We start from the raw sequence: 25,173 nt of genomic DNA, 5'->3' as shown, positions 1-25,173 counted from the left end.
GGACTGGCCTTCCCTTGAGCATCTCAACTTTAAAATATTGGATGGTTCAAATCCCACATTAGCCTTTTCTGATGTGAAACTGCTCCACTTAAGCTAAAAGACTCAGATAAGACATTTTTGTGCATTAAATTTGTGATTTTATGTGTTTATTACCACTTCACAAATTATGTGATTAATTATGGTCAGACTTAACTTGGTTAAAACATTTTAATCAATTGACAGCACTAAACATAAACCACCTAAAAGTCTTGAAACGTTCAGTTTTGAGGAGATCAAGTATTTTCAACGACTGTATGAAGAATGCCTCTGTGTTTGGGTGCTGCAGCTCAAACGCTGCTGCTCATCTGGTTTTTTTTCCTGTTTCTTCTTAGAAATTACAATAAGTGAAATGAAAGGGTTTACATAATGATGATCAGGACTGGACAACCACGGCAGGAGCATTGTCTTGACACTGTTGGCTTATCTAAAGTCTGCACCCAATCCTACAAGAACACCCTTCGGTCTTAAAGACTCAGTAACTCCCAGGAAAATTCCTTTAAACCACTCCCTTCAAGCAAGGCACATTCACAAACGTTTGGCTTGGAAAAAAATGTAAAATGAAGAGAATGAAACCTTGTAATTATCTTTGTAGGTTTTGACTATATGACATTCAAACAGGTGTTGGTGAGGCCAAATTACACACCTGGAGGAATGACATGCTTTCCAAATCACAGTGTGTGGACACTGGACACGTGCGACACAAAGGAAACAGATTTAAAGAGCTTCTGAAGGAAATACAGGCCGTTTCATTCAGAAACACTGTGATAAAAATAAAAGAGGAGAGCGAAGACAGGCTGACTACGCCGGCTATGACAGTGAAGAGAGAACTCACTCTGCTTTGTCGAGGAGGTTTTCAATCGAGAACTTTGAGTTAGAGGAAACATAAATAATTAAAATGGGTGGGAGCACTGTTAGTATAAGAAATGAAAACACAATATTTTCTGAAGGTCCAACATTTACACTGATATTAAATTACTTTCTCCAGACCTTCAAAACTATGGGTTTTGTGGAATAATGGTGCAGATTCTCTCACTGAACTGGACTCTGGACATGTCTTTGAACCTGCTGATTCAAGAACTTATTTAATGACAGTCTCCCGTGTTATTTCAGCCCATCTGTACCATGAACCAGTTGAATTTGCCAAAGAGACAAAGTACTTCTTGCAGGCAGTGCTTTTGAATTCCTTTGTGAAGAACAGTATAGAAACCTCACATAATCAATAACACATAAAGCATCTGTGGGATCTTTAGGATCCTGCCAACAGGGATGAAAGAATTACTTAGTCTTTATGAATTTACAGGGATTAATTACACTTCCTTAGATTATTAAACAATATACATATCCTTTCAGACTCTCAGAGCATGAATGCCGTCAGTCCTCTGTGATATGCACGCCGTCCATACTGGAATCACATTAATGAGAAATATGTGATCTGTTATGCAGCTCTGACTGTAAATAAGCTCTGGCGCTGCGTCATTTCGGTTCAAACAGTGCTGATTTTCCTCCAGCCTGCTTAATGGGAGAGATGGAGAAGAAGAAGTGTTTACATCTGTTCCTAACAGCCCCACTCGACAGCTCAGAAGCAAGCTTTCCATCACGAAGGCGATGAGACGCAGTGAAGTACTCCAAAGAGGATCGTGTCCTTCCCTCAAAAGCACATGTAATGTCTCTGTTTTATACAAATAGTGACAGAGCTGGGCAATCGCTGCTGGAAGACTGCTTTCGCTGCTTTCTAAAGCCTTGTTTGATAGGTTCTGCTATAAATCTCATGAATGTGTACAGTCTTGCTCGGTTATGCTAACTTTTCACTTCTCACCTCCGTTTTAGAGGATCAGCAAAACATACAGTCACGGCTTGACTGAGGGTGAAGAAAGTAAAGCAGTCTGCTGGATTAAAGCCATAGAAGAATGTTTGAATGTTTAAATGTTCTATTTGCCATATGAAATAGTGTTAATGCTACTAAAGCAAACTGCAGTCCTGATCACGACACGCTTCAGCTGAAATGCTTCGTTTTGAGTTTTCATTTCAGAAAAGTTTCACATTTACACGGAAACAGTGAAGACAATGTAGTTAGAAGGCTCGTGTGAGATTGTAAACATTCCACTGAGGACTGTGACACAACCCCCCCCATTGAATTCCCCATAGGAATAATTGTTACTGACTGCAATCTTTAAGATATTTAAGGTAGCTCACCTAACTACTATTTTTACTTGAGTCAGTGTCTTTTTATGTGGATGGGAGACTTTGGCTTTCTTTTAATTACCCCATTAAATTTTTCAAATATACTTTACTCTCATGACTTAAATCACTCGTATAACACGTTTACAGGGTGTGCATGTGTATGTATCCCATTTATCATGAAATTACTAACTTTATTTCCAATCAGTACATCATTTTCTCCTTTACTCATTGACCGTTTACAATGTGGACCCTCTGAGTATAAACTGATGCTTCTTTATTTGACATATATGCCTAATCTCGTTATTTATACGGCATCGTGTGATGATATATCCCTCATAAGAAAGGTGTGCACGCACATATTAATTAATTGACGGCAAGAATACGCTGATAAGGACCACACAGAATCCACAAATATGACTGTAAAAAATACAATACAGAATTAAGACAAAAGATTGTGTGTTTTATGGGAATAAAATGTATTTTAGACAAATACACTTATCCTTTAATATGATCAGGGAGAAGCTAAATCTGTTTTAACCAGTGTAATGACTCTCCGTCCAGATGAACGTGATTAGGGACAATATTCATTCTTCTGAGAAACGTATCTGAGAACGCAGTTTAGTTGTCTCTGAATGTAATTTTGTGGAGACTGGGTTGAAATATTTATATAAAATATAAACATAACTCAAGGGGGGTCCAGTTACAATCTCACAGGCCACTAGTTGGTGGGCGCACACACACACACACACACACACACACACACACACACACACACACACACACACACACACACACACACACACAAAAAATGGATTGTTGTTACAATGACTGTCGACTCTAAAACTACCATAACTATGTATCAATACTGAGCATCACTGTGCAGAACAACTTGCTTCAGCCATGATGTTCAGAACCAGCAGCAGCTTTTTAAAAAGAGTTGTTTCCCCTGTTCAAAAGTTGTATTTTCCCTGGCTGCCATGGAGACAGTGTTTGTGAAAAGTTGCATTTTAACAAAGGGCAACGGAGTCTGAGTTTTTTCAAAAACTTTCACCTATGCAGAAACATTTTCATGTGAAAACAGGGAAACGGGGTCTATATTAGAAACCTGAGCTGAATGGTTGAGGAGCCCTTTACAGTTAGTAAAACTGAGTTTTTGGACTCAATCCAGAGAAACAAATAAATCCAATGGAAAGGGAATACAAGTGGTTGTAATTTATGGTTTAAAATCTAGAAATGTGCTAAATTTCTGACTGGATGTCTTCAAAAACCTTTCAGAACCTGATCATTTCCTCCTCATGGCCACGTGACCCCAGTGTCTTACTGAAAAGTGTTATTTTATCTAAAAATGGTGAGTTCTGTCATTGTTTTCAGGTTTAATTGGTTTGTGTGTTTTACTCGCCCCATAAAGGGTTAACCCCCAAGAAATCTAACGGTGCAAAAGACGTTCCCTCCAAATAATGGAAACCAACATGGAAACAGACATCTGCTCGTCTCATCCCGCTGTTACTGCACAGATGAGTGGAAATCATTACGTGAAACAATTACTTGAATAATTAGGAGGAAATTATGTAACTGCAAAATGGCTGCGACTCGCTGATGCATCATCTGAGAGTCAGATTTTAAAAAGCCAGCTGGGCTTTTTTCAAACGAGTTCAGAAACTGAACTTAAGCAAAGGTTATTTCCCAGATTATAAACATTAAAGCCTTCAATGAGCTTTCAAGATGTTGTGTGTGTGTGTGAGTATCTCACGCTGATAAGCAGTTTGGCATCAGTTGGGTTTATCTGTCATTACTGATGTGCAGAGGGGGATGTTTCAGAGTTGACAGTCACTGTGCTAACAATCCACCTGGTGTTCTGTCCATATGAATGTCCATGTTCTCCATTGTTAATGTTTAGAGTGTGCTGCTCGTGGTTTTGTTACAACAACCAACAGCACCGACTAGTGGCCCGACATGAAAGCTCCTTCTTCTTCAGGTTGTTTCGGTGGAAACATTATCTTCAAAACACTCACAACGTGAAACTTTTTTGAAGCGAAAATGCAAAAATGATGAGTTTTCGCTTGAAACGTTGTGTAGCAACGCCTAAAACACTCACACAGAAAGAAAAAAAAGACGCCAGTCCAATACTCGGATAACTTAACAGTAAAAAAAGACTCTTCCTTACTTAATAATTGATAAAGAAACCAGGTAATTACTTTGTTACATCCAAAGAGGGTTAAAACAGACTGAGCTGCCTGAACCGTCTCACAGCCTTTTATATTCTCTCTCTCTCTCTCTCTCTCTCACACACACACACACACACACACACACACACACACACACGGTTCCAGGAAGCACTCTCCCTCACCAGAAAGCAGCCAGATATCAGTTTTTCAGTCCAGATCTGGAACAAACTGCCCAAAGTGTCTCATATCAGAGCTGTTCCAGAAAAAAAATGTTTCTTTGCTGCTCTCGGGCCCGTCGGCACGGCAACGCAAACCTTCTGCTGTGTTTTGGGCATCTTGACCCGAGATGAGACATCGGTAAAGTTGGAACGATAGCTAGCTACCCTGCTGCCAGCAAACGAGTCAGAGCGCGATGAAAATCAGGGCCGCTCCGGGACCAGGATGAGCACCTTTCCTTCCCGCAGTCCTGCACGTCTCCAGTGTTCCTCTGCTACAACACACCTGAGTCTAATGAAGGCATCCTGATAGCAAGCCGATCGTTATGATCAGGGATGCTGAGGAATGCGGATCTCCAGGACCAGGATTCAGCTTCAAGGCCTTTACCAAGCAGAGTTATCTGTATCTGACAGTGTCGAAAGCTTCAAGCTCCTCCTGTTAGAAGGTTGTATCTCTGCACCGCTAACTAAAATAGTCCTAACTGAGAATTCCAAACCCATTCCGTGGCAAAGCCGTCCCGTCTTCTCCTGTGAGCATGAGTCCCTTCAGGGAGTCAGACTGACCTTCCGGACCTGGGTTTGTCCAGTCAGTCCCTGGATGAGCCCCAGTGCTGCTGCTTCGGGACAGATTCTCTCCCTGCTGCTGCAGGACCACCCCACCGCCTCAGAGTCTGGTGGTCTGAAGCACCAAACAGACCAAACCCCCCCCCCCTTCACCAGGCCACGCAGGCACTCCCCACATGATGCCCCCCCAACCCCAACAAAAGGCTGCGTCTTGTTTTCCTCCTTTCCGAAGCGTTGTGGAGGAAAACCACCATGAAGTGGCACCGTCAACACTCCAACGCTCCCCTCTGGCCGGGTGTCATCGGCTCTGTGAGGGCCCTGGAGGTGCTGGAGGATTGGGGGGGGGGGGCTGCAGCTCACTTCTTCCTTAACCTCGGAATGGGGAACAGATGTGCGGGATTTAGAAGTGGAATTCTCCTTCCTGTATAACAAAGCCCTTGAAGCAGTTCACTCATGTAATATCTGACTCTGTGTGTGTGTGTGTGTGTGTGTGTGTGTGTGTGGGAAGGGAGGAAGGAGGGGTATTACTCAGCCCCACACACACACACACACACACACACACACACACACACACACACACACACACACACACACACTCCTCCCACGTTGATCTGAGTGCACCAAACATGAGTTTTGTCTTGAGGAGGAGAAACCCTCCAGCCTCCCCCCTTCCTTCAACCTTCTCCTCACTCAGGTGTAATAATTAACAAAGCTCAGCACAAATCGAGCAGGACTTACCCTCTTTATCTACTCCGCCGGCCTGGAAGAGAGAGAGAGAGAGAGAGAGACAGAGGAAAAGCTCGTTAAACGCGCTGTAAGCCCGAAGGAAGCGATCATGTATCATATGAGTGCGTGAGGCGTTCAGGGACCACAACACAAGCGAGGCGAAAGCCGAGGGCTGCTTGTAAAAAGAATAAGAGAAAGTGCCTCTATTTAACGTGTCTTATGTAACGGGGAGCAGTGTCAACACGTATTTCACAGAGGAAGCAGTGTGCAGCGGAAAAAACCTGCCGCCAACAAGACCAGACTTTAAGGAGACGCGTCAGGAAAAGTGCGCAAAAGTGCGACAGAAGCCGGTGCGTAAAACTTACCTTGTCTGCTGAAGTCAGGACGAATCCTACAAGAAGTAACGCTAGTGACAGGATGGCCATCACGAGTCTTAATACAGGAAGAAAAAAGTAAAAAAAAAAAAAAACTTTATCCCACACGTGAAATTAAATAAAAAATAAAAATGCAGGCTCACTCAAAATTGAAAAAAAAAAATATAAAAAAGACAAAAGCAAAAGTCTCTTTCTCACTTCAAAATGAAAAATAAATTAATTATAATAGGAGTGAAGCAAGATGCCACACTTAGTCAGTCAGTGGAATATAATTAATATTAATATTATTTGATCTGTTGACTTGGTTTTTTTTTCTTTTTTTGGTTTTGTTTTTTGGTATTTTTTTATTTTTTGCCGGTTTTCAAAAGGTGTTTCGAGTTGAGTCAGACACCTCCTCTGTCCCGTCTGCCTCTGGCCGGACAGAGCTGCAGTGTGAAGCTCTCACAGACCTGCCAATGTGCTCCTGCGCCTAATAAACGGCAGGACCAGCCCTGCGTGACGTCATGACGCACGGGCGCGCGTGGGGGGCGGGGCGGAAGGGGGGGGTGGGGGGGGTCCAGCCCTCACCCTCCCACATCCTCCAAACCATCAGCAGAGTCTGTTTTACCAGCAGCGTTCAGAAGAGGCGCAGCTTCACAGGAAAATCACAGTGATCAAGAGCAGAAAGAAAACAAGGAATAAAAGAATCAAAATCGATTGTTTGATTTTATTTCTTCAAGCTTGACAGCGTTTCACGTCCTGCTTTAAAAGAAGCCAGTTTATTCCACAGGTAAGGAGCTAAATGCTCAGCTTGCTTCCCTGACCGGCACTTTTAGAAGATATAAAACAGAAATTATCCAAAACTATTGGCATTATTTACAGAATAATATCTAGATGTGTTTTATTTCTCACTTTTAATGTCACATATAATTAAACTCCAGAATAGAGTCATCAGAATAATAAATAGGGCTAAAGCTTTCAATCATCAAACCACTAATCAATTATTCATAGAGTCTGGTACCTTAATATTTTTAGACTCTGTATTCCCAGGGCCCCGGGGAAGACCGAGGTCTCTCGGCGGGCCTGGGAACGCCTTGGGATCCTCCCAGAGGAGCTGGAGGAAGAGTCCGGGGACAGGGAAGTCTGGGCATCTCTGCTTAGACTGCTGCCCCCACGACCCGGTCCCGGATAAGCGGTAGAGAATGGATAGGTGGATTGTATTCTTTAACACAATAGAGAATACAAGTGTCCAACAGTTGTTTGAATTAATTTTCTACCTCTAGTTTCACAGGTTTGAATGTCTTTGAAAGATGTTATATCGAGATGGAAGGAGTTCAGTCACGGGACGGACTGAGTGATGACTGGAAGCTATCGATCTCTGAAAAGTAAAATTAAGGTTCGCATTAAGTGACAGAGTTTGTTAAAAAAAATAAAATAAGATTGTGAGAAAAGGTTTACAATGTATAACAATTTTGTTAGCTGACTGCACACGGTTTAGGTGTTTTCAGCTGGTTGTAACCAAAGTGAACCGGTTCTGATCGGTACCGGTGAGTTCCTCTTCTCCCTTTCAGTTTTCTCGGTGTGTTTTTCAGCGCCTGCAGATGAATTCAGCTCAGATTTTGTCTCCAGCTGTCTGTTTCTTGTGGACTGATCGATGTCTCTCTCTCCAGCCTGACGCTCCGCCATGTTTCCTCCTGCTGCCGCTCTTTTCCAGCTGACCTTTAGAGACATTTTTAAGTATCAATATTTTTTAAATAAATGCTAAACTTTTACTGTGAAATTAATCTATAGTCGTTTTGTCACTTGCATTAATTAACTGCTGACTCATCTATTTTTAAGATGTTTAAATGAAGAGTGCTTGGTGACTCAGTCCAGAATCTCCTGGGTCCAGTTGTTCAATGGTAATCTGAGCAGATTTTGGTTATTGGATTTGATCAAAGCTTGAAATTGGGTTGCTCAAAAGGGAGAGGATTTAAAAATCAGATAAGATCATGTAATCCTATCCTAGTTTAAATCTGGATCAAACCTTCAGTTTGTGTGGTTCAGAACATTTCAGTAGGATCTGGATAACTTTGACCCAAAATACTAGGTCTACCCTGATCCCAGCAGGGGGGAGGGTTTCAAGGTGGATTACAGGAAGAAAATGTAGCAAAACTTTAAAATTGGTCAATAAAAAAAATCAATTTGTATCATTTTGTGTTCACACTTTTAATTGTATTTTGGTCTTGATTTGTTCAACTGTTCCAATGTTGAAGTAGATAAAGTAGACACAGGCTGCCAATTACACCTTTCAGTATGGTAAAGTAAAAATAAAATAAAACAAAAATGATCTTTTCCTCAGGAAAAAAAAAACAAACAAACAGGAAATAAACTCTTTCAGAAAGGTGAAAAGATGTGCGCTGCAGCTGGGGTTCCAGGTGTTGCTGGGGATGGAGAGGAAAGTGATTCCTCCTGATGCAGAGGAAACATTGATTCTGGATCTCAGCAATGTTCAAGAAGAACAACCTGGATCCTCTCTGGTAGAACCAACAGTCACAGGAGCTCAGAAGAGGCTGGAAGCGTCTTTAACAGGAATAATGACGCCTCTGAATGACGCCTTAAAGGAGAAAGTGAAAGAATATAAGCTTGGATCCTCCTGCAGAGGAAGAAATCCAACAAAGCAGGGAGAGCGTCACACCTGCCTTCTAAAGCAGAGTGAAACATGCTGAACCCTGAACATTCTTTACTCTGCTAACTACTGGATATTTAGTCTTTTTTTGTCTTAACTCAAGACTGCGGGTGTGTGAGGTGAGAAGGAGAGGCGGGGCTGGACTCACTGGCTGGAGGGGGTTCAGGACATCATCGCCAAGTACGTCTTTAAAAAGGCCAGTTAAAACCTATGGTTGTTTTCTTTTTAGAAATAAAATAGTTGCATGTAAAGTATCTGGTGCGAGCTCTGAATCATGTTTCATGCCTTTTCTTGTAGTCAGACTGACAGATTAAAAACTCTTAAAGTGAGCCCATGCTGGCTCTTCTACCTGTTGTCCTCTGCATTGCTGCTCCCCCACATTGTGATCTGCTACATTTAGAGCTCTGCTAATCCGGATATGATAATCTTGAGAACGGTGTATCTGGATCAGAGTGATCCAGTCCAATGTTGTTTTGAACAACCAGCATAAAAGTAAGACGGATTGCCTAAACCTGGATAGCAAAGAAGGGGATTTCCAAATCTGATCATTTCGATCTAGATTACATTTTTTGAACAACTGGCCCCTGGGGTTGACTCCGGCGACCTCTGACCCTCAGCTGCACAAACTAGACGGATGGATTTTCCACACTGAGTCAGTTTTGAATTTCGATTTCTTCTCTCTTGACTCAGAGAAATTGGACTCATTTGCATGTGAAATCTTTGCAGAAACCAGAGTGTTTATAAAGAATAAGAAGTCTCAACCTTGAAGGCAGCATTAATGTTTCTGTTGTCGTCACACACATCGACACCAGGCATCTTTTACTGCTCCAACGAAAGCAGAAAGGTTATTTTGTCAGCAGCTGTTGTGTAAAAAGAGCACTTTTACTTAAAACCCCCATGACTCCTTCATTTCTGTACATCAGGTGGAATCATCTCTCTCCAGTCTGTCAGGATTTTTTTCATCCTGATCGTATAGATGCGATCGACGTCGTCTGTTATGACGGTTGCTGATCAATAAAATCAACTCGGGTCCCACTGACTTTTTTTTCTTCCATTTTTGGAAAAAAATTGTTTATAAAGGAGCTCAAAACTCTTCATTCACTAAAAAAAAAAAAAAAAAAAAACTGTCAGAACTATTTCTGGCTATTGGCTATGTGAACTTTTTTTTTTTTTTACATACACAGTGTTTATCAAATAACACATTTGCATGTTTTCTTTATTTTCTTGCATTACATTGTAAAACTTGTTTTTTGATTTGTTGATTTGTGTGTTTTTGTCCCTGCATGTTGCCAAAACTGGACAGTCAGGTATTGTGAGGCTCTTCTTTCTCCTCGTCACACCTGTAGAGAAACTGTGAACACTGTAAACACTGTCCTTTGTTTCCTCTTCACTCAAATTTAAATCCAAAACGATTGAGTATCCTTGGAGCCTCTCTAACCCCGAGCTGAGGGTGAAAGCACACTCAGATCACTCGTACAGTTTGGAAAAATGAAATTCTGGTTTTATTTCATGCTTGACCGATTGTCCCAACTGTTTGGAACTACTGAGTTTAAGCTTCGGTTTTAATTTTTCAGAAAGTTGCATTTCTGAGTTTGATATTTTCTCCACGTCTCTATTTCTCTGGCTATGAAGTCGCGGCTGTTCATTTTAAAATATGCGTGAAGGCAGCGGCGCTCCTTTCTTATCCGTCCAAAGCTCCAGAGGGAAGTGCTGCATGTAAAATCAGGTTCGGGCCTGTGACTGTTGTTTGCACTGATGTGAACTGCAGCCTGGCTTATTTCAGACTGCAGCTGTGTGTCGTTCTGCATGTGGAGGGCCGAGCTCTGAGGGCAGACATGGGATCCACAAAGGCACTGCTGCGATGTGTGAATAATAATACACAGAAAAGCCAATGAGAGGATCCCGGTCAGAGCCGCAGAGACAATGCTCAGACTTTCAGGGGGAATGTATTCCTACAAATTCACCGATTAAATGTCGATTTGACGAGAAGCTGAATGGATTGGGCTTCCGCATGAATATTGATGACTTGACACGGAGAAGAGACGTGACATTCGAGCGCTCCCGAGCTGAGCTGCTCCAGTCAGACGGCAGGCCGCAGGAAGAGAGGGATCAGTCTTAAGCAGAGTTGGGTATGTAACGACAAGTAACTAATGTTACAAGTAGTTAAATTACTTTTGATGGGAACGAGTAGTGTAACGGCACTACTCCTTCCAGATTGGTAGTTAAACTAGCGTTACAAATGAAATGCTGCGATCGTTACTTTTACAATGACTGCAAATAGAGCAACCAAAATATTATTATTTAAGCGGAGTTTTTTTTATTACCACCAGTAGATGGAACGGCGGCCATACGAGCAACTACTGGCTATCTCTTCCGGGTCAGGGCTGATGGAACCGTCAAAGTGAAATTAGTTGCCTTATATAAATTTGTGCCCCACTGACAACACTGCACTCCCTCCTACTGTAAATGCCGCTTCTAAAGGAACACTCCGAAGATCAGGGACCCACGCCCTTTCCCTATCATTGACAAAGTTAGACAAGCTCATAAATACCTTGTGTCTCTGGTCCAGTGGCTGGTTCAGCTGTTAGCATCGTAGTAGCTTAGCTTGAAGCTTAGCTGGAAGTCAATCAGAGCCGGACTACGAAAGTGGACAAAATCCTCCTTCCAGTGGTCCAGGGGACGGCATATTAGCACTTGAAGTAAATCCGAATGGTTATAAAACATTTCAAAAGACGTGTTTTCTTTTCAATAAGTTAAAATAACGTTTGATACACACAGATCTGCGCATGTGCAGTGCTCCACAAAAGGATATACCGAAGCACAGCTCCGCGGAGCACTATGCAGTAACGAGTAGTGTAACTTCTTTACTATTTCCATGGAGTAATCAAGTAGTGTAAGGCACTACTTTTTTCAAAAGTAACGAGTAACGCGTAACTCTTTACTTTTTTGAGTAACGGATCCCAACTCTGGTCTTAAGTCCCATCCAGTGTGTGACCACTCAACCAGAGCATGGTGATCTTCTGCCGGAGTGAACGTGCTTGAAGACCCGAAGGCGTTCAGGGAGCGTGAAAGATTAAGAGGACCACAGCAATAAAACATACAAGGCCGTGTCAACGACACATTACTTCCATGGAGGAGGATCGGACGGAAGCACTGGCTCACCGGTCAGTCACTGTGGGGGTCAGGAGGCCCAGCCGCTCTGCTTCACATTCACACTGGTCCAGTTTAGATGGGTGTTTTTTTTCCATCCAAAGCGCATTTGCGATCCACGTTCGATCCTCATTTACCCGGGCCGCGGCTGAAGCGGATTATATGGCGTCCTCCCAAATGGACAACATATCTGTGACATGCGCACCAAGTCTCTCACGGAATGTTCCGGTTGTGACCTTTAGCTTCGCAGCCAGCAGTCCTCAGCGCCGAGCAGAGTTTTTTTATCTGCTGAATATCTGCTCATATAGTGTTCCAACATCTCCATGTTACGCTGCTCGAAGAGCGAGCGCTCCCCCGGCCGGAGTCCCACCTCACTGAGCAGCAGGTCCCGGAGTTCAGCGCCGCTCAGCTGCGAGGCTCTGCTCCGCCTGGCAATGCTTCGAATTAACTGGTTTCTGTGTTAATTTGTGACCAACAGATGATGAAAACCCGACTGAAACTTGTAGTGGTTCTACTGAATGTCGGTTTTCTACAGTTAAAGTAAATTTACAAGTTTAGAGCCTTTTGTGAGTCTTATTTTAACATCTGCTGTTACCAGCATGTGTTCACTGAAATGCGTCACTCGTTAACATGGGAACCAGTTAATCCATAACACTGGCCTGGATTTGTGGCTTTCTTCCTCTCCAGTGTTTGTTCTCTCAAGGTTCTTCTGCTTGTTTCAGACTTTCCCGCTTCCCGTTTACTACGCACGTCTTCACATCAGTGTGTACGAGGGAACACATGCAGAGCGAATAATCCCCCTTTTAATCCGTTCAGCTGTCAAGCACTCTTTATAAAAGACAATGAGGGGATTATCGATCAGCGTAGACCACCTTGTACAATCGGATCTGAAATATAATCCGCTCCGAGTGAAGCGGATCCACTCAGGTGTTTATATGACACATTTACAATCCGCTTCACCTCACAATCCCATTAAACAGAGCATTTTTGGGCCCATGTTACTGTGCCTAATGTTCACTCTCTCTCCAGTGTCACTCCAGTGTCTCCGGCAGCTCACACCTGACAGAGTGAGCAGCTGAGTACCAGTGGATCTAAAGGGCGTTTTCACATCAGGCAGAGGCTGAGAACCAACTCCAGGTGCAGAACTGAGAAGCTTCTCTGTGTCGGTCGCTGCAGCCATGAGCTACTGGTTGCTCGAAAAAGTCTTCTGGTGAGAAAAGTGCATTTGAATGCAGCTGAACTGGGAAGCTGGAAGGTTTTTGAGCACTTGCAGTTCCCAACAATGCTCTCTCTGTTAGACCTGTTATCAACAGAAAACCTGCAAAGCAAATGTAAATAAATGTGCTGTATTTCCTCCCCGTCTTGGTTCATACATGTGGTAATGAGCTTGTTTATCTCTTGTTGGGACCATAATAAAGTCGCACAGCTGACAGAGTGTAAACTGGGAAATGGGACCTGCCCAGCTGGTGGAAACCTGAATCCCAGGTGCATTCATGCAGTGCGGATCAGGAGCTGCTGCAGGAGGGACCACCAGCTTCCTGCATGGTGAGGAGGCGGCAGCAGCAGTGCATCCGGTGTGCTGGATTCTGGAGGTAAAGCAGGTCCTCTGAGGCCTGATCGTGGTCCGACAGGGACCAGAGGGGGGGCGACACCTCTTCTGAACACATAACCATCTGATGCGGGGCTGTGAGGGAGAAAGTGCTGCTGCTGATCCTGAACGGCGTACAGTTCACACCACGGCGTCTGGAAGGATTTCCTCTGCTGCCGCACCGTTTGGATACTCCTGAATGGTTTTTACAGGAAGGGGATGATTGAATATCTACAGTAATTGATAATCTGAAATGTTTTATATTTCTTTGATGTTGTTTGCCAAGTACATTCCCCATGAACGTCATCTTTCCTCTTGTTTTTTTCAGAAGTTGCTTTTGAATATTGTTGTTTGCAGGAAATGACTTGTTGGGTTTGCTCTCATACCCCATTCTGATTTTTTTTTTTATGTGTGAATTCAATTCCTCTCAGTCCCCAACACACACACACACACACACACACACACACACACACACACACACACACACACACACACACACACAGGAAGGTTAACCAACCTGCATCCTGCTTCTGATTGGCCCTGATTTTGATGGAAACCACGGAGGCAGAGTAAATCTTTCTATTTATTTTCCTGTCGTTAACTGCGTGAGGCAGATTTTTGATCAGGATGCGAGGACGGAGGAGTGTTTTCTTACAGTTTAATGAGAAATGTCTGAGCTTTTCAGTGTCTCTGGGACCGCACTCATTTGTTTGTCAGAGCCGGAGTCACTTTTTTGATGATGTATAATTAAATTCTTTCCAAATTATTTCGAAATGGGATCTGGTGCACTGCCTGAATGTTCAAGCATGAATTAGTTGATTAAGATTAGACTGAAACTGAAAAGGGTACGATTTGGATTGAAGTCCTGGAAGTACAAAGGGACGATGAATGCATGAAAAATACAATAAAGCGTCATTTTCAAGATTTATCTGGTGGATAACAAACATGCGACCAGAGTCTCTATTTACAGGTGTTCACATAATATTCATGTTTTTATTCATTGTTCCCCTGTTTTTACTCATTGGAATCTGTTTCTTTTTCATGCTTAAGTTGAACTCAGAGGAAAAGTCAGTTGTTTGTGGTTGTTTGTTTCTTTGGTGAGATCCGGTCTTTGACCCCAGCTGCCTCCACATCACCAAAATCCCTCACGACAAGTTAGATTGAGCAGAAACACAGAGTGAGCCAGAGGAAGTAGGCTGCGCCTCATGAGCAGGTCAAACCACGGAGACCTCCAGGTTAGGATGCACTTCCTCTGAAGGCTCCCTGGTATTTTCAGCACTGAGGCAGTAATTCTTTGAGGCCGAATGCTCCAGCGTTTCATGTGACCCAGATTCCCCAGAAGAGAGATCAGGCTCTTAATGCAGGCAAGGAAAGTTCACTGTGGAAGAAGTCATCATTTCTTTGTAACATCATCAAGGGGTTTTCGCACTTGACCTCTCTGAGAGGCGCTGATGCTCTAACCTGGAACCAGACCTTCACGTCTGAATGTCCATTCACTTGGAAATATCCAGTCCTGAACAGTGCATCTCTTTCTGTATTTCTGATCACTTGCATTTACTACAATCAATCCATCCATCCATCCATCCATCCATCCATCCATCCATCCATCCATCCATGTCCACTCATCCATGAATCTATTCATCCATATCATCAATCCATTTATCATCCATCCATAACAGTTCATCCATCCACCCATCCCTCTGTCCAACCATCCACCTGTCCATCCATCAATCCATCCATCCACCCACACATCCACACATCCATCCATCTTGCTCATTATCATGTGCACACATGGCATAGCTTCGTTCAAGCTGCTCACTTTCAGATTTATTCCAAATTAACGACAGTAACTTAGGGCCTGTTTCCATGTCAGCGAGTTCAACTGAGAAATCAAAACGTCTTTGTGTTCTGGAGTCGTTTACATGATAACAGTGGTCGAAACCACTGAAAACGCAACTTTTCAAAAACAGCTCCAGAGGTGAAACTTTTCAAAACACTTACTATCTATATTGATTTCTGCATTTTTGTCATTTCAGTTTGAATGGACATCATTTTCAAAGCTTTGCTGTGCAAACATGAAGCTTTTATGAAATGAAAGCGATACATTTTCATTCAAAACATTGTTGTACAAACGAGGCCTAACTCGGATCAACCTTAAAAAAGGGGGAAATGTTTTCACCGGTCTTTGAAAAATGCTACAGGCAGAGGGTGAGAGAAGTTGTGGTGTTATGAAGAAGCTCTGATGGTCACTGTTGACTGCGAACGAGCCAAAGTGAGAAAACACAACAAATCCATCCCCTTTGCAGTTTGCAGAGAGCGAATGAGGCGTCAGGCTGATGGAGCTTGGGGCGTTTTGCTCCGCTGGCTGTATCACACATGGAGGGCACACGCTCGTATATCACCGCTTTTATTGGGCGCAGCGACAGCGCCGTTAGAGCTTCGTGTCGAGACGCCGTGTTCGTCTCCCACTCCACTCTGGAGGACACCCAGCTGCCCTCCTGCTCGCCACTCGGCCTCGGGATTCATTAAAAACCAAAGATCACGGTGTGTTGGTGCGTCTGCCGTGGCGTCTGCTCTGAGGCTCGGCGGGTCCGCCCGCAGACCGGGACGCCTGGCTCACCAGCACATCTGCACACCTCATGGCTTCCTCGGCGTGGGAGACGAGCGGGGAAAGGCGAGGGAAAGTAGGTGACGGGGCGAGAGTAAGAGGAAACAAATGAGGGGCCGGAAGGTCTCGGCTAACAAACACAAGATGAGCAGAAAAAGGCAAGGATTCTGAGTTCATCGACATGCTGCTCTGTCTTGACCCGCTGCAGACCGATCTCTGATACAACATCTGGCCTGTCTCCCTCACGGCCACAGAACCAGACAAATAAGCTGCTGTTAAAACTGGCAGTGAGTCACAGCATTTCTCTTGACAGCAGCTCACAACTCATACTGCCATTCTGATGAAAGGTTTCACTGTAAGGTTATCGGGGAAAACCGTCACGCTGTGCTTCTTTCAGGATGCTTTTCCTGAGAAGATGTCGGTCGGCAGAACAGATGTTTTGGTGCTTACACAGGTGTGCAGCACTTCTTTCATCCACTGTCATTCAAGCCAGATATTGATTTCTTCGGTTCCTCGGAGAGTGACAAATGAGATTAAAGCCTTTTGCTGTTTTCTATAAAAGAAGGAAATGGAGTTCACAAGTCTGCTTTTTCATTGTGTCATTACATTTTAAGTGGTGGTAAAACCAGCAACCAGACACCTCTGTTTCCTGTTTTTAATGGTTCTAATGGAAAACTGACTCCTCCCACTGACTCCAGACGTGTTCAACCAGCACACTGTGGTTCATCCTGAAGTTCCGGTTGTGGCACTTTCGTCCTCTGGGTGGCAACAACAGCCCAGCTTCCGCGGAGTTACATTATTGGACGTCTCAGTCCTTGTTGTGTTCGTATCTTTCCACTCAAGTTGAGAAGTGATGAGAGGGTGAAATGACTCAATGCACCATCTAGTGGCACGCGTTGGTATTGCATTACTGGGCCGGTCAACCTCACAGTCTCGATAGGTCCGTTCTGATCAGAAATTGAAATCTTTACTGTTGCATGTTTGTTTTCATGGGATTTCCTGTTTTCCTGAGGGTTTTTTTTCAGGAAATTATACTTACCTCACATTGCTTTTTGGGATGCACATTCATACACTTCATACTTACCTTCACAGAGGAGTTTATTACAGCCTCATATTAAATTGCTAATAACATGATGGAAAACAGCTCTGGTATTGGAATAGTATCAGTATCAGTATTGGTAATATCGGCTAATAATTATTAACACATCAAATATCGAAGCTTATGGAAGAGTGTTCAGGGCACTCCAGAAAAATTGTATAATTATATAAATATTTTTTCAACATGAAAGTTGAGAAAAAAGTCAACATACAATGCCAAAAAAAAAAATTCTTTTTCTAATCATACGTGTCACAATGTGGAGAATGGCGTCGACCTTTTCAGAGCGAGCGACTGCTTCAGCCTGGCAGTCAGTCTGATAAACTGGTGAAATTATACTTCAGGGTCGGCTTCGGTAACAAAGAAATTCTCTCTCTTTCAGCTCACAATCGGTGTATTTATCAGGAAGTTGAAGGTGAGCAGCAGGCTGCTCTCCATCACTCTACTCCTCCATGCAAAGTCAGGACTGTAACGCTGTATGAGGGATGGACCCCAGGGGGCGTTTTCACTTTGCTCTTCACATTTTATTTCAGATTTTTTTTTCTCGAAGTGCATAATGGGGAAAAAGAAAAAAGGACCCTCTAGAATTTTTTCGCTTGAGTGACTCATACTCTTCTGTAGATTATAAATATAACGTGAATAATGAAGGATTACTGAAAGCCTTGTTTGGATTTGTAGGATATTTCTGAACAACCGACCTGGACTGAGAACAAAACTGACCAAAGTTCACATAAATTCCATCCTTTACAGCTAGACGTTTCTCATTCTGTGACTATCATCACACTGATTATTGTTTACTTGTTGAAATAATGTGTCAGATTCCAGAGTTTGTTGAAATGAACTTGTCCGACACTGGATTGCATTTTTGCATGACTTCTGGAAATAATCCCGGGGCATGGCTGGACCGAGGGAAGCATCACTACAAGATGTAAGAATGTGCTTCGGGAGCGTCTGAAGCTCCGCCCGTCGGACGAAGCGGACCCCCACTTGCTCCACAAAAGGCTGTGGAGCGGAGGCGTTTCGGAGAAGAAGGCATCTGAATTGTTTTCTTTTCTCTCTTTCTCCTGCTTTGTCTGGAGACACAATGACCCGTGACGTCCGACAGTGAGGTTATGTCAGAGCGGCGGTGGGCCGGACAGACGCCCCCACGGGGTCGGAGCCAGGTCCCCCACAGGAGGAACCCTGAAGCCACTTCGCCTGACAGCCGTTAAAACGTGGCTGTCAGACTGTGAACGGGAGCTCCCACTCCCTCCCCCTCACTGGAAACACTTACGTAAACACCGAACTCCACAATTAAAAAGAAAAACAAGGGTGTTGAAATCTGCATATGAATCAGAGGAAGTGATTAAAGACAACAACAGTCCCAGATTCGTCATGGGGAGATTCAGGAAATGGTTTTAGGTCACAGTTATGTTTCTCTGCTCAGCAAACTCAAACTTCTGAGATGAAACTCAGAGGACAGAGTGGTCCTCATTTCTCATCAGAGTGTCCCTGACATTCCTTACAAAGTCTGGAATTTATCGGCCTGTTGGTGAATAAGAACACAACTCTGACTCGTGTCGGTGACGGCAGGCGCTCAGCAGTCTGAAACGCCACTCTGGTCCTCCGTCGCCTCGTCTGGTCAGGACCAGAGTTTAGTCTGAACGGCGGTGAAGGAAGCTGTGACAGATGTTGGAAATGTTCTGAAGAGCTCATCTGGAGCTGCTGGAACATTGGGAGAAGCGTGAGCTCTGCAGGGAAGGCGTTTTCACAGAGAGCACAGTGGCTTCCCAGAACAAATATGATTTATGTTCTATACCGGAGGAGGGAGCAGGAGAAGTGAAGCCGTCCCAGCGTTCATCCAGCTCCTGTCCACTCGGGGAGTTTTGGCACATTAATATCTCCTCCTCCGGTTGCAGCAATATTTCTTTATGGGCTGTGACTTTTTTTTTCTTTCTTGCACCGAGTTTCAGGCCAAACCACTTTTCTTTTCTTTCTTTTCTTTTCTTTTCTTATAGTTCTGCTGCTGATCTCTGCTCCGAGGCAACAGAATTAACTACTTCATCTCAGGCAGCAATATTCTGTGGTTTGCTTAAGACAAATATTCCTGGATTCCTGTTCAGAAAAGTTCCTCTTTTTCATCTCTTTGACAAGATGATGAGAGGAAAGGAAAAAAACTCAGGCATGTTGTTGCCAGATATGGTTGATTGGAAGCCTGGTAATAAAGAACAAGTTAAATTTTTAAACACTGATGACTTCCTGATGTGTGTTCCACACACCTACGCAAGTTTGATAAAAACAGATTTTACTTCTGTACCTACGCACATTCTAAATTTCATTGGTCAGACAGAATTCAGAATCTTTTCTTTGCACTGATGATAAACAACTTAAAGAATTAAGCTCCAGAGATACTGGTGTCGTCGCTTTGGCGGCAGGGCTTTCACTGTTTAGCTGTTTCTAATAGAGTCACATGACTCTTCTAATCACCCCCACGGACTCCCATTCTTTAGGTCTTCAGTATTAAGGTTGACCTTATTTTTCATAGAAATTTAAAGACATTATTCGGATTCAACATGGATTAAACACAGTCCAGTTCAACCACAGAAAGCGATAACGTTTATATGCTTCAAGCTGTTTGGTGGTTTGGCCATCACGTCTGCCTCGGGTTGTGAGTTCCTGAGGCGCTGAAGCTCCAGCAGTGCAGGTCTGGACATCGTCTGTGGAGCAGCTTTTACCCCAGAAAACTGCTGTTGGACACTGAGGAAAAACAAAGTTAATGAAAAAATCTGGTTTTCATTCACTGAACTCTGAATTTAGCAAAATGTAATCATGATTTCCAGAGAAATACTGGGGAAGAAAAAGTGACGCAGAGCAACAGGACCTCAACAAATTCAAGTCAAACTAAAGGAAAAGCACTTTTATTGAGAGATAAATCCTACTGAGTGAACTGAGTACACAGCAACAACGTAAGAGAAAAAGCAAACAACGACCATGGCGCTCGGGGAAAATGAAAACACGAGTCTCTGGAAACGGCTCCCAAGGTGGAATTTATCAGAAGTTTGTGCTCCGTCACCGAGGAAACGGGTGAAAACGAGACTTTCTGGAAACACTTTCTGGGCTCCTTGTTGACAGACGGACACAAACATGGCGGCCTCCAGAGTGAAGTGACTCCAGTGTTTGTTCTACGTTTATGATCTACAGTTGAGAGTCTCCTCTAAGAGCATCTGTCCGTCTTCTCTGTATTGTTCTCTGCAGCGCCGGCTGCTGCTCTGCCATGCTAGAGAAATCCTCTTCGGGTTTTCTACACCTCAACACAAAATCCAAAATGGTGCTTGAGACGTTAAACCACGACCTGTTTTCACACAGGTGTGATTCCAGCTGCCGCTGTTCAGCCTTCTACCACCTCTGAATAGGTCCTTGATTCTGAATTGTGGGTGTGAGCTGCTCTCAGGAAGAACAAAGCCGTCCCGCCTTGGCTTCTCCTTCACGGTTTTTTTCAGACGCAGCGTTTGGTGAAACCCTGCGGTTTTTACGAGCAGCCTCGGGCCGCCGCCATGTGCTCGTCCGTGCTCTCACTAATGAGAACTTACGTAGGTGGTTCAAATTCATCTCGTTTCATGCAGCTACAAGAAGTGAGTTTGCTGTCTGGCTGATGTGTCTTAACAGGCACTTCCCACTGTACGTAATGTGAAAAGGCGCCAGAATAATGGAAACATGAATATTTCATTATGTGGAAGCAAGTAAACATGATTACTGCTTCCCAGGAGAAACACAGACCTACTGCAGTTCAGCCTTGATTAGAAAAAATGAAAAAGACAAGATGTTAAGTTGAACACATGCATAGAATTCATTGTTGTCAATGCAACGTGTCTGGAGGAAAACATTGTTCTTATTGTCTGCTGGGCATGTGCAGAGAGGCTGTTTCTGCAGCTGTGGTGAGCATGCGTAGATCCAGCATTTTAAAAAAGTTGAGTTTTCCTCCATTAACATGGAAAATGAGTATTTACCCAAAGTTCCATTTTGGGTTTTCTTCAGACAGCTGCATTTCTCGCGGCTCTGAGCTCAGCCGTGGTGTAAAACCAGGCACCTAATGCAGGAGTTTGTCATTTCAGCTGAGGCTGTTGCAGTGTAAACGGGCCTTTGCTTCCTCTGCTGCATCAGAGGCGATTACTGAGGGTGGTGCTGCGGCGCTCCGTCGCCCTCTGCTCTCAGGAGACACGTTAACGGCCGAAGCCCCTGGAAAGAACCGTAAACTGTGTCTGTATGGTGAAAAGAGGTGGATTAGTGGCCCCCATGAGTGAGAAGTAGGTCAGGGCTCCCTGTCTGATCGTTTTACACATCACCTTGTAAAGAGGAGATGAAACAGACTACCACCCAGGCAGAAGTCGTCCCCGCGACATTTCTTCTGCACTGCGTGTCAGCAGAGGATGCTGAGCACACACTTCACGTCGGGAGAGTCGTGCTGAACTCCTGAGTGGTGCTGAGGACACACCGCAGTCCTTCCTGCAGGATCCCCGACACTGGACATGGAAGTCTGCTGCTCCCATCCGTCTGCTGTGGGAAGATTTATGAGTGTGGTTACCTGGTGTTTTTAATTCGGAATTGGTTTATTCTGAATTAAGTAATTCAGAAATATATTCATGATCTTGGTGGTTACATTGGAAAAACAAAGGATTAAATCCTCTCTCACACCGGGGTCTTTGAAGCGTTCTGATTGGACAAGGGGTAACCGTGACTTAGTGACATCTCCCAGAAGTAAACAGCATTTTTCTCGTCTTTCTTTCTCAATTAACTTTGACGCTGCAGCTTTGAAAATGTCTGCGTTGTTAAGCTCCTGTTGGTCAGCTCGTTTCATTATATCCAGTTCTTCTAAAACTGCTGTTAAATAAATCGTCTCCATACGGATCGAAACACGGACTGCGGGCTACTGTCTTGGAATATTGCGTCATCACGACGGAGCATGCACAGAATGACCAGAATGAAGTCGCCTAATTTACATGTAATTCAGCTTCCGAAGGAGAATAAACCAACCGGTCTATTCGGATTTAAACTCATTTCTGAATAAAGTTTTCAGGCCTTTACATGGTCATTTTAGAGAAGAATTAGGCTTTATTCGGATTTATAGAGGAATAAAAAGTCCCATGGAAACACACAGTATGTCTGTTGAACTGAAGAGGGAATCCCTACGCCGTACTGGAACCACTGTTTGAATCCCTCTCTACGATCTGCGGGACCGTCCTGTCCGTTCCTCTCTCGCCATCCCCATAACCTCATCTGGAGGAGCAGGAAGCCTCCTCTGATTCAGAAATTCAAGCGTTGAAACTGATTCGACGCCATGATCACGGTCCAGCCACCGTCTTCCACTGCACCATCACCCTGCCATCTGTTTATTCGCCTCTTTGGTGTGGTTCTCCAAGGAAAAGCTCCTTTTATTAGCACCTGCTGGAGCTGCGGCCACATCTGGCCCGGGGGGAAACGGCGTGCCGTGGCGTGGGAACTGGAAGCCAAGACGCGCTTGTGGCTGAAGGTGGTGAATCTGTGACGGGATTCAGGACTCGGTGGTTCCTCGACAGACAGCAGCTGGTCTGGTGAGTCCCGGGAACCTTCCCCCATGGGGACAAAGTGGTGTCCGGCGTGTGGCTCTGTGAGGTCGATGCACCTCAAACTGTGACTTTGTAACGCCTCCCATATCAGATTTCTCAGACGTTTTTGCAGGAGCAAAGTGTTCGAAAGCAATTTAACAATCAAACTTGTTTATTTCATTCAGAGCTCGTCGGAGTTCAGAGAAGAATCAAACCACCGAAGAGACTTGGAAGTAGAAGCATTTCCAGCAGATCCATCAGACATTCAGCCAGTTTCCACTCAACTCCCAACTTCTGAAATCTCGCTCTTGACTTCATTTGCAACATTTCTACTTTGTTTGTCACATTTTGAGTCTCTCCTCCACATTTAGACTTCTCTCAAAAGATTTTGACTGAACTTTTTAATTCTTGTTTCAATTTTTAGCTTATTTTTTTTTTGTTAACTCACTTTCTCCCAGATATCCAGACTTGATTCCACGCTATTTAGATTAAGTAGGATATTCATTGTGAGGGTTTTTATGACTAATCTGATCCGGTTGGTAACTTGAGAAGCATTAATGTGACATTAAATGAAGTTCTGGGGTCTCTTGATGCTTTGTGTCTGCAGAGTCTCTCTCATCGTGTGACTTTAATCTTATTTACCCCTTTCCAGGAAGTATGCCCACACCGTAAACTTTTAACATCGATCTCTCATATTTACCAAAACATTTTCACATAGAAGCAACTGGACTGTGTGTTTCCACATTATTCACTCCTTTACTGGGAAACAGAGCAAATGCAAAATAAAGCTTCTGTCATGAAAAGCTGAAATGAGCAAAGCAAATAACGACAGGAACTGCAGGAGAGTCCAGAGATTCGACTCCTCGATCCTGCTGTTCGTTTTCAATCAGTTTGAGTTTCTTTTTCAGCTGAGAGTCGATTCAGGTTTCAAAACTGCTGGGTGAAGAATTTTTTTTTCCTTCTTATTTTTTCCCCCTTAAATTCGATGATTCAATTTTATGAATGCTGAATTCTTGGTTTGCATAGAAGCTTCATTAAAAGTACATCTTTCCTCAGCAATATTGACCGGCAGGGTCAAAATATAAAAGTTTTATTAGGCGCACAACCAAGAGTTACACTGAGAATCTGAAAATGCCTCCATGTTGATCATCATCACATTGATCTGGTCAGTCCATACAATACAGACTGCATTTGAAAAATAAATATATAGAAATAAAAAAAATCAGAGGAATGGCATCAGTAATGCAGGTGGACCTCAGTAACTGAGGCCTACACAGATGCACCGTCTCAGTATTGAACATCTGAATAATTTGTGTTCTTGCTGCTGAAAAGACCAAACAAGGTTCAAGGCTGAAGTGCTTAGTTTGAAAATCCCCTCTCTACTTTCCAGGTACTTTCTATTTCCCCATCCGCTGATGATCCGATCTGTTTTAAGCATAATTCATGTTCAGAATAAAACATTTCAATGAATGAATTCTCCAAAGAGTCGAACATTCTGCCAGCAAAGCAGTGATCCAGCGAGTCTTTGTCCATCTGAAAACAAGCTCACGCTGAATGTAATCATTCAGGTTTCCTCTTTGGTTTGTTTTCATTCATCCAAGAAAAATAAAGGAATGCTACAAATGGATGTTTTATTTTGCTAAATCCATTATTGATTGAGTTTGTCCTGGGGTCTATTTCACCAAGCAGGTTTAAAGAAAACTCTGTGTTCAATGACCCAGAAATGAGGGAAACTCTGAGATTTCCATTACACAAAGGGAGAGAACTCAAACCAGAGACAGAGGAGTAACTCCAGCCTGTTCCACTAGGGAACTGGAGAAGGAATTCAGGAAGATGGTGAAGCTGGAAAAAAAACAACTACAAAAACAAAGTGGAGCAAAAACTCACATCAGGAAAAGCAAGGGAGGCATGGCAGGGCTTGAACATTATGATGGACAGAGCCCCAAAACCTGCAGTAGCGAGCTGGCCAGACCCCGCATCCTTTGCAGAACAACCCAACACCTTCTTCACTCGGTTTAACAGCAGCAGCACACCAATCACCTGGACCTGCCCACCCTCCAACTCTCTCCAAGAAGAAGCCGTCACCATCGATGAGCAGCTGGTGACCTCCATCCTGAACAGAGTCAACACGCACAAGGCCTCTGGTCCTGACGGGCTGAAAGGCAGGGTGCTCAGAGACTGCTCCACTCAGCTGGGCGGAGTTCTCACCAGACTGTTCCAGCTCCTTTTGGATTCCGGGTGCGTCCCTAATCTGTGGAG

The sequence above is a fragment of the Salarias fasciatus genome, chromosome 12 (assembly GCF_902148845.1).
Source record: "Salarias fasciatus chromosome 12, fSalaFa1.1, whole genome shotgun sequence".
Lineage (NCBI taxonomy): Eukaryota > Metazoa > Chordata > Actinopteri > Blenniiformes > Blenniidae > Salarias > Salarias fasciatus.
This window is presented reverse-complemented; position numbering follows the sequence as displayed.